Raw genomic sequence first — 10,289 nt, 5'->3', positions numbered from 1 at the left:
CTGCCATGTGAGGTTCCTGATTAGAGCCCCCCTCCTTCTCCCTAATCACCCTGCCACCCTGCGGAGGGCCTACACCCAGCTCCCAGCCTCCCCACACCCAGCTCCCAGCCTCCATCTCCGCAGCCCTGACCCAGAGGGTAACCCTTTGTTAGCCACCTGTGCCCAGCTAGCCAGGCCCCGGGGTGGGTGTCTGAGCTGGTCCCTGATGCCTAGTGCCTTCCCAGAGTGTCTTCAGTTGGCTGGGTCTGGAGGCTGGGCTGTGAAACCCAGTTAATGTAGGTTGGACCTTGGTGAGGTTATTTTAGTTACGTATCATTTATAACTTCATTTCTACAGGCAGTGCAGCATGACAGTAATGCTCAGGGGCTCTGGGTGAGGTTTTGGGGTTCAACTCCTAGCCCTATGGTCTGTGTAACCATGGGCAAGTCCCTTCACCCTGAGTCTCAGTTTCTTCAACTGTGAAATGGGGTTAAAAGCAGTGCTTACCTCATAGGGTCATTGCAAGGATAAAGTAAGCCATGTGAAGCGCTTAGCACAATCTCTGGCAAATAGTATGCAAAAACATTAGCTTTCAGGCTTCCCTGGTGGCGCAGTGGTTGAGAGTCCGCCTGCCGATGCAGGGGACACGGGTTCGTGCCCCGGTCTGGGAAGATCCCACATGCCGCGGAGCGGCTGGGCCCGTGAGCCATGGCCGTTGAGCCTGCGCGTCCGGAGCCTGTGCTCCGCAACGGGAGAGGCCACAACAGTGAGAGGCCCACATACTGCAAAAAAAACCATTAGCTTTTGTTATTATCGAATACTGAGAGCTGTGTTCTAAAGAGCCCATCCTGTCCCACAGAGGAAGAGCTGGAGGCTGGGTGGAATCACCGTGCTGCTTTATGATGATGCTGGTGTGTAATTGCTTATTTTCCTGTCTCTGCCTTCTCCAGCCTGAGCACTCCCTGAGGGCAGGGATGGGTTTCATCCATCCACTTCCTATGTCCAGCTCCAGGCCCAGCCAGAGTTGTGGGGGTCAAAGAACTGCATTGATTCAGGATGGAAACTGAGCAGAGATGGCCTCTTGGGAGCCCTCTGGGAGGGCAGCCCCTCAGGCCTTCTGACCCATGAGCGGTTCTGGGGGGAGGCTTGCTGCCCCCTTGAGGTCGCCTCTGAGGGTTAGGCCTGGGTTCACTCACATCCTGGTGGTTCAGCCTGGCCCTCTGCACCCACCACTGCCATAGCTGGCTGGTGTAGGGTAAGAGTTCCACAGCCCCTGTGTGCTTGTTACACCTGCAGACACCTGGCCCCACTCTTGGGTACTCTGATTCCATGGGCTTTGATGCTGGGTGACCCCATGTGAGAGGGCTTGTCAGTAAGGAGCAGTATCACAAAGCAGGTAGGACATCAGACTCCAGAGTCAGAGGGTCTGGAGGACAAAGTTCAGCTCGGCCACTGTCCTCCATGTGACTGGAGCAAGTGCCACCACCTTCCTGAGCCCCAGACACCCTGCTTGTAAAACAGAGATGATGAAGCCACGCTCTCCACATGGCAGGGGGATGTGGGGTTAAATCAGATAAGATCTGTGAAGCACCGCTTACATGGGGATGCTTTCATTAACATTCATTTCATCAGTCCTCCCTCTGCCTGACATCTATTTCAAGTTCTTGGGTGACGATAACTTTCCAGGGTCAGTTTGTAGGAATCTTTGTGTGTCCCACATCTCAAGGGAGAGTCTTTATGCATACCCTCCTCCTGCCACGTAAGGAAGGGACTCTGCCTAATACCACCCCTTCTCAGAGACTCCTGCCTCTGTCATGCTTGCTTTCTGGGGTTTGGCAAGCTGATTCCACCATCTTCCTGGACAAGCCTTGATATCCCCATTTTACAGATAAGGACACTGAGGCTCAGTGGGGTAGGCAGCTTGCCAAAGGTTACACAGCTCTGTGAAATGGGATTAGAATTTAGGTCTCTCTCAATTCAAAGTCCATACTATGAACTGGTTCATTATTCTCCCTCCCACCATGGGTCTGGGGAGGGGTCCTCAGAAGGTAGTTGACCCCTGAGAGCCCATCTGGGAATCTGGGTCTTCTTGTTAGGGGCCCTAGACTGTGGGGCTCCGGAGGGCAGCCTCTCATATAGTCCTAAATATCTCTCTAACTTAGGGCTTCCCAACTGACGTGCCCGAATGGCTGGTTATCTCCTCAGCCCCAGGAACAGAGCTCTGGTGGGTCACCTCAGACCAGGCTCAGTGTTGTCTGTCCACATCAGGGTGCTGAACAAATATGTGTACTTCTCTACATGTATCATGATGCGAAACACGTTGGGAAGTACTGATGGCTCTAACCAGTCCCCTCCCTGCCCTGTACAAATACACTCCCCAGAAGGGTGGGGATTCGTGGTCCTCTCTGGGCCTCAGTCTCTTCATCTTACAAATGGAGACTGAAGTAGGTGATGTCAAAGTCCTTTCTAGCACTGTGAATCTGAGTGTACAAGCCTTAGAACCCGGGGTTGGGAGGGAGCAGGGTTTGCATGGGGCCCAAGCAGCCTGCAAAAAATAGGAAAGGGAGCCACGGAGAGGGAGAGGTCAGAGACTATGGCTCAACCTCAACTTGAATCTTTGGCTGCATTGAGCCAGGTGGGGAAGCTGCAAGTTTCAAAGTGTCTGCTCTCCCCACAACTGCACTCTCTGTCAGAGTGGCCCCTTCTTCAGGCTGAAAGCGCTCTGGTCTCATTGCTTGGGTTTCAGAGAAAAGCAAGGAAGGACCACATCTGTTGGCCTCATCAGCCAGTGAAGGAACAGTGTGGCCAGGATTGGTGGAGCTGATCTTTTCCTTCCTGATGGAAGCCAAGAGTCAGGCCTCAGAGCTGGGGTAAGATGGGGTGTCAGGCAAGCAGACTGTGGCAGTCAGGCAAGCAGAGGTGTGGCAGGGTGGGGTGGGGGGGCTCCACCATTGACCTCATTCACTTTGGCAGCAGGTGGAGAGAAAGGAGCTCTTGTCTCAGGTCAGACCTGAAGTTCAATCAGGGCTTAGCCACTTACTTGTGTGACCTTAGGCAAATCACTGAACCTGAGTCTCAGTTTCTTCATCTGCTAAATAGGGGTAGTAATATCTCAGGGGGTTGTTACAGAGATTAAATGAGAGACAGTGGGAATGGCATTATACAAATGAAAAAGTGCTGTCACTCTACTGCCATAGTCTGGCCAGGGTGGCTGGTGGCCTGCATTCCTCTGCCATCCCCGGCCTCCTTCCCCCAAATGTCAGGGGTCAGTCCCAGCTTCAGGCTGTTAAGGTCCTCAGGAGAACAGGAGCCTGTCACACCGGCTCATGGGATCATGTGATGGGGTTGTCCTTCATTGCTCCTTGGGTTCAGCATCTATAAGACAAATGGGAGGCCTTGGGCTCTAAGATCCTGGGATTCCTGGGGAGGTCTGATCTGGATATGTTTCTTCCACCCCATGGTGTTGGTGGTGGCGGGGTTTTCTTACTTGCGTTGTGAGCAGCTGACAGTCCCCCCAGAGCTCTTTATTCGCCCCATCTCAGTCCCCCAACAACCCTACGAGACAGGGGGTCCTGCTAGTATCCCCATGTTAGAGATGAGACGTTGGCCTCAGAGAGGTTCGGTAACTCCCTTGCTTAAGGTCACACAGGAGGAAGCAGAGCTGGGATTCAAACCTAAGTCTTGAAGGAAATGTGAGATCCTAATCATGCTTTATGGCCTCCTGATTTTCTGGTTGCCAGGGTAAGAGCTTTTTTTTTTTTTTTTTTAAATTTATGTTTGGCTGCGTTGGATCTTTCATTGCTGCACACGCAGGCTTTCTCTAGTTGCGGTGAGCAGGGGCTACTCTTCGTTGTGGTGCGTGGGCTTCTCATCGCGGTGGCTTCTCTTGTTGCGGAGCATGGGCTCTAGGTGCACAGGCTTCAGTAGTTGTGGCACGCAGGCTCAGTAGTTGTAGCGTGCGGGCTCTAGAGAGCAGGCTTAGTAGTTGTGGCTCACGGGCTTAGTTGCTCCGCGGCATGTGGGATCTTCCCGGACCAGGGCTCGAACCCGTGTCCCCTGCATTGGCAGGCAGATTCTTAACCACTGTGCCACCAGGGAGGTCCCAGGTAACAGCTTTTTATTTTTATTTTTCTGTTTTAACAACAAGGGGAAAAGGTAAGACCCAAGATGGAAAAATAAGGTAGTAGGGAGGTCAAAAAGCCAGCCCCTGGAGTCAGCATGGGTTTCAGGAAACACATCACCTGTCACACGTGAAAACAAACACAGCCACCTGTGACCAGTCTCTTTTCACGGGCAATCGGGACAAAGTCCAGAGAACTGTAGAGCTGGGTGGCCAAGAACCAGCTTGCAGGTGGAGTGTCTGCTGACAGGCAGGTTTCCAGAGTAGAACAGCCAGGCCAGGCTTTCTCACTCCACTTTCTATCCAAGCTGACTGAGCTCCCACGGGATCAGTTGTCTGACTCACCAAACTGGCTGGACATCCAGGTCTCAGGCAGGCCCCTGAGGCACAGCCTGGAGGCTTAGGGACAGAGGCCCCCCACCCTGTGGAGGGCAGAGGTCTCCTTCCTTAGGTGGCCCAGCCCCGCCCTGTTTCACCCCACCCGCCTTGCCTGAGAGCAGCAGTAGTTACTCTCTGGCACAGAAGCCTCCAGGCTGGGCATGTATCTGGAGGCTGGATCTAGGCCCCCAGAGGGCTTCAGACTGTTGGTCAGGAAATCAACAACGTCTGGGTAATAATCATCATCATCGTAATTGGTGGCTTTTACTTGACACTTACTAGGTGCCAGGCATTTTATGGATACTAACTCATGTAAGCCTCACCATAGCCCATTATTAAGTCCATTTTACAGGTGGGAAAGTTGAGGCAGAGGGATGAAGTGATTGCCCAAAGCCACACAGCTGGTAAGATGTGGCAGATTTGGCATCTTCAGGCAGAGAGAGTGGGAGGAGGGGGCTAGGGTGCCAGCATGGATCGAGCCCTACTATGTGCTAGCCTGATTACAGTTCACCTTCACACCTGTGAGGGGTGGGTGGGTTTAGTCTCCCCATTCACTGATAATGAGGCAGCTCTGTAGGTTACATGGCCCGTATGTAGCAGATCCAGGGGTGGGAACCAAGGGCTGCTGTGTGACTCTGTGTCCAGTTCTCCTTAAATCTCTCTGCGGAAGGCCCGGTGAGCTGGGGCAGGACAGCAGATGGAAAGAGAAAAGCCTGGACCAGGAATCTGCAGGGCCTCCACTGTGTGTGCAGCCCTGATTTTGCTCTGTGACCTGTGGTCTCCTGCTTTCTCTGGCCCCTCTGAGAAAGGCAATGATCTCAAAAGTCTTCTGCACAGCGGATATTGCTCTCTGGTGAATGATGCCGGGAATGTGCCTTCAGGAAGTGGAGGACGGAGCAGAGGTACAGGAAGCTTCATGTGAGATTCTCCCCGGCCAGGACCTGCTGCACCAGGGACCCCAGGCCTTTCTGCATCCCACTCAGAGCAGAGGGACCAGGCCATGCTGGGTCTAATACATGAGAATCCCCTGGGAAGCCTAAAAAAACCCCCAGTGCCCAGGCTGCACCCTAGGCCAATTAAAGCAGGATCTCAGGGGCTTGGGGGAAGGGATTGGCGGGGCAGGCACCAGCACGTTTTAGAGCTCTCCGGATAATTCTAATGTATGGCCAAGACTGGGGGCCACTGCTCTAAAGCAACTGGGAGACGGGGAAAGTAAGTCCTGGCTTTCCGGGGTTAGTGGCCCCCTGAAACCGGATGAAAGCGTGTGCCTGCCTGTCTTCATGCATCTTTATAGAGAGAGGGTTCACGGCTTCTATCAGGCTTTTCTGACCCAAAAGGAGATTAAAATCCAGTCCTGGGAGGAAGCAACCCCCTCCCCACAAGCCAATGATGTCATTTTTAAGGCCCAGAGACCTCCAGTTGCAGGATCAAAGTTGGTTTTTCTTATCTCCTCTAAGAAACCTTTCCTGACCTCCCCAGACTCCCCTTTCTGTTCCTTCTTCCTGCAAATACACATCCAGGGGTTACTACGTGCTAGGCACTGTCCTAGGCTCTAGGGTACAGGGCAAGTGAGACAGATGCAGCCCCTCCCCTGAAGGGACCATATTCTCATGGGGACTCCAGATGCCCCAGTGGACCCGTAGGATGACTGCAATGAGCAGGGTCATGTGACAGGCCCAGGTGTCAAAGCTGCTGTTCCTTAGAGTTGTCAGGGAAGCCCCCCATACCCAAGAGTCTGATGACTGGCCTAGGGCAAGGACAGGCGGCTGTGCACGGGCATATTTGGTTCTAACGCGCAGCTAGAGTTGAGGCCTGCTGTATAGATCAGGTGTTCGGGTAGGGCCTCTGGGAGGAGTAGCTCAGTCTACTTATAGGAAGGGAAGGAGCCAGCCAGGGGCTTTGGGGGAAGCGTGCTCCTGGCAGAGGAACCGTGAGGGCAAAGGCGCTCAGGTGGGCAGGGGCCTGGTGTACAGAACAGTAAGACAGAGCGGCCTTGGGGAGGATGGAGGTCCTGAGGACCGGGGAGGGGCAGGGCCAACCAGGCAGGGCCCCGCTGGCCACGTGAGAGTCTGGATTTTATAGCAAAGTGTCAGCTGCATCACCATTGGAGGGTTGCAGGCAAGGGAGTGACAAGATCTAGTTTGCATTTTTCAAAGAGTCCTCCCTGCAGTGTGCACAATAGCTTGACAAGGGCAGGAGTGGAGCCTGTGACCAATCAGGGAGCTGCACTGGGCCAGGGGGCAGGTGAGGCATGGGGCCGGGAGAGGTGGTGGATTGGAGGAGACGCATTTGGGCTGTGGGATGAGGGGAATGAGGAAGAGACCCGAGCATGGCTCTTAGGTGCTGGGTCTGAGCCAGCTGGTGGGTCGAAGGGCCGTGCATCTCCTCGCCTCCTTTGAATCCTGCAGCACGTAGAGTCCAGGAGCCCTGGCCCCCAAGGGACCCTCAAGAGCCTAATATGTATTCCACGTGATGTTAGGCTGTTGAGTGAAAGATGGTTTTAAGTCAGCAGTGTTTACTGCCAGGTGTCTTGGAGACACTAAGTGCCTAATGCACAGTGACTCTCGGGGAGAATTGGCGCTCCACAAACTTGGTGACAGCAAAGACTCTTGTTCTTAAGGGCGTGTCTTCTAGGACTTGTGTTCTGAAGAACTACTGTGGAAAATGCTGCTGCTCTGGTCCCAGCCTGTTGTTTGATCATTGAGGAGGCAGGCCCGGGGGCGGGGGGAGGTCCGGGGACAGTACGGGGACAGTCACCTGTGCTGGGTCTCAAACAGCACGTCCCATCAGAGCAGGCGCCGAGCACGAACCTCTGGACTCTGGCTCTAGAGGGGCTGCACCACCGCACCACTTGGTTTCCCCAAGGCTATTCAGGGACACCCAGATTCTGGGGTCAGGCTGGAGGGCTCCTCCCCCAACCTCAAGTGGAGGATAAACCAACCTCCTACTCTGCAGGGGTGGAGTCACAGAGCCCCAACACAGACAAGAGGTTCTCTTAAAGAAGGGGTTCTTCCCCAGGGGCTCCGGGGAAGACGAGGGAGCCTTGCTTGTGGGTCCTGGCATGCAGAGGTGGCTCAGCGTGCTCACCCTACACATCCCCCACCCCACCCCTTGTGGGAAGACAGAAGAAGGCTGAAAAGAGAGTCTCAGCTGATTTAGGGGCAGTGGATCTCAGACTCCCTTTGGGTGACTGAGTACTTGAAAGTCCCGGTGTTCTATATGGAAGTTCCTTCCCCTCCCCTTCACCTCTCCCTCCATCCACCCATCCCTCCATCACCCATCTATCCCTTCATCCATGTACTCATCCCTCCTTCTCTCCCTCCATCCCTTCCTCCATCCATGCATCTAGTCTTTCCTTCAGCAAATTTGTTGGGAGCCTACTTTGACCTCGTAAGTAATACATGGTCTCTCCCCTCAAGCTATCACAGTTCACGGGGGAGATGGGCAAGTAAGTAGGAAATTACTGTACAGCATCATGAGTGATAATAGTAACCTCCATTTATTGAAAACCTACTTCATGCCAGCCATTTTACCCACATTATCTAATTTAATCTCTGGGCAAATCTGCCAAAAAGGTTTTATTTTCCTCTTCTCACAGATGAGTTTGTTGAGATTCAGAGAGTTAAGTCACTTGTCCAAGGTCACACAGCTAGGAGGTGATAGAACATCATTCAAACCCAGGCAGTTTGATGCCAGAGCCCATCGCAGGAACTGCTCTAGTATCCAGTGCCATTGGAAGGAAGCAGAGGGGGAGGGCTCCTAACCAGCATATGTGTTGGTGGGGAGCGTGTGGCCCTGATGGTGGTGACAAGGGTGGCTGGAGTAGGAGGTGTCCTGGAGGAGGTGGATGTCTGAGGTGTGTATTAAAGGATGAGCAGGAGTTAGTAAAATATTAGTAGTATAATAATTCCATTGTATAAACTGATTTGGCATAAAATTATATATTTGGTCAATTTAAATTGGAGTTGCTTAGAAATGGTCAGTTTACCTGCTATAGAGTATAACATAAAATCAGCACCTCCTTGCTACTGCTCACAGAGCTGTCAGTGACTGTTCCAGAATTTTCCAAATAAGATGTGCTTGCATCTCGTTCCCTTGTTTTGTGGCTTTCCAGACATCCTCACAGGAAAGCATGGCCAGACCTTCTAGTGTTTCTGTAAAGCACAATATTGGGAGACTCTCTCTTTGTTTAGTTTCATGAGCAAGTGAAACGCTCACCCTTCACTCCTTCCACAAGTGCCGATAAAGACGCTTACCCAGCCCCAGCTCATCCAGCCCCGACTGTGTGAGGCGCTGATCTCACTTTTCTTTATAACAGGGGGTTCAGTTGGGAAACGAGGCCCTGAGAGTCCTTTCTCTGTGGCTGTGCGTTGGCAGAGCTAGGATTCGAACCCTTGTCTATTCGATTCCTGCCGCCCAGCTCGTTCTCCCCCAAGATCCCGAGTCCTAATCCTTGCCACCTTTTACAGACATTGTGTGTGTGTACCATCTGATCCCCTGCCCCAGGGGTTGGCAAACTTCTTCCATAAAGGGCCAGGCAGTAAATGTTTTAGGCTTTGCGGGGCAGTGGCCTCTTGTCCTAACCGGCCCACTCTGCCGTTGCCTGTGACAGCAGCTGTGGACAATACAGCTGGGGGCCAATACAACTGAACTTATTTATTTTAATTTTCCGTGTTACAAAATAGTCTTTTTATTTTTTCCCAACTATTTGAAAATGAAAAATCTGTTCTTAACTTGCAAGCCGTACAGACTAGAGGCGGTGGGTTGGATTTGATCCACAGGCCCCAACTGGCTAATCCCTGCCCTACACCAACCCTTCTTCTTATTGTTGTGGCTGAGGAGACTGAGGTTCAGGCCTCTCAGGGTGGGCGGGCAGAGCTAGAGCGTAACCCCAGGCCCTCTGAATCCGACTTTGGGTCTCCTCGGGGCTGGGTGGTGGTTATGGGCTCCCTGAGGTTGATGCCAGCCCCCATGATGGGGCAACCTGGATACGCCCCCAGCCTGAGCTGACTCCCAGCCCTTCGTGGAACCGCCCAGCTTCTGCCCAGTATGGAGAAGGTGTTCATCTCCTGCTCCCTGCTTCTGTGAGCGGGGAATGTCAACACTTGCGGGGCAGAAACACTTTGTATCCTGGATCTTGGCCAACAGGCCCCAGAGCCACCCACCCCGGGGGCTCTGATTCTCAGCCCCTTCTCTTCCCTCAGGTGATTCCCAGGTAGTCTCTGGGCCTGCCCTGATTGGCCAACCCACCTGCCAGTCATGGGGCTGCCTGGCTCCTGTTTTAGTGTCTGAACCCACCCAGCTGCCTCCTGGAGAGGAGGAGGCGGCCTAAGAGGCCAGGAGGGCTGGGTTCTGTCCTTGCTGGTCCATGTACCCGTGACCTTGGGCAAGCTCCTTCACCCCTCTGAGCTTTAGTTTGTTTGTAGGATGCTGAAGGGCTTTCTTTGCCCTATGCCTAGTTCAGTTTGTGTGAGTGACGAGAGGCCAGCGGGGTTGCCCGGAGAATCGGGGTATACCAGCCCAGCAGCCTCTGCCTCCTTGCCCACAAACCAGAGCTCCTTTGAGCAGTGACCTTGGTGCTCACCACCTACCTGGACAATGGAATCCCAGCCATCCCCAGAGACCCCTTTATACAGCCGTGGCCACTCCCCGGAAGGCAGCCCTTTACAGATCTTGACCTCGGGAGTTACCACTGCCTAACGAGCTATGTTTCTCGGGCAAGTTACCTCATCTCTCTGAGGCTGTCCCCCGACCCCATGCTCCCCAGGACAGGAAGACCTTCCTCACCTTCTGGGCAGGTCGTGAGGATTAA

The sequence above is a fragment of the Hyperoodon ampullatus genome, assembly GCF_949752795.1.
Source record: "Hyperoodon ampullatus genome assembly, chromosome: 7".
NCBI classification, from domain to species: Eukaryota; Metazoa; Chordata; class Mammalia; order Artiodactyla; family Ziphiidae; genus Hyperoodon; species Hyperoodon ampullatus.
This window is presented reverse-complemented; position numbering follows the sequence as displayed.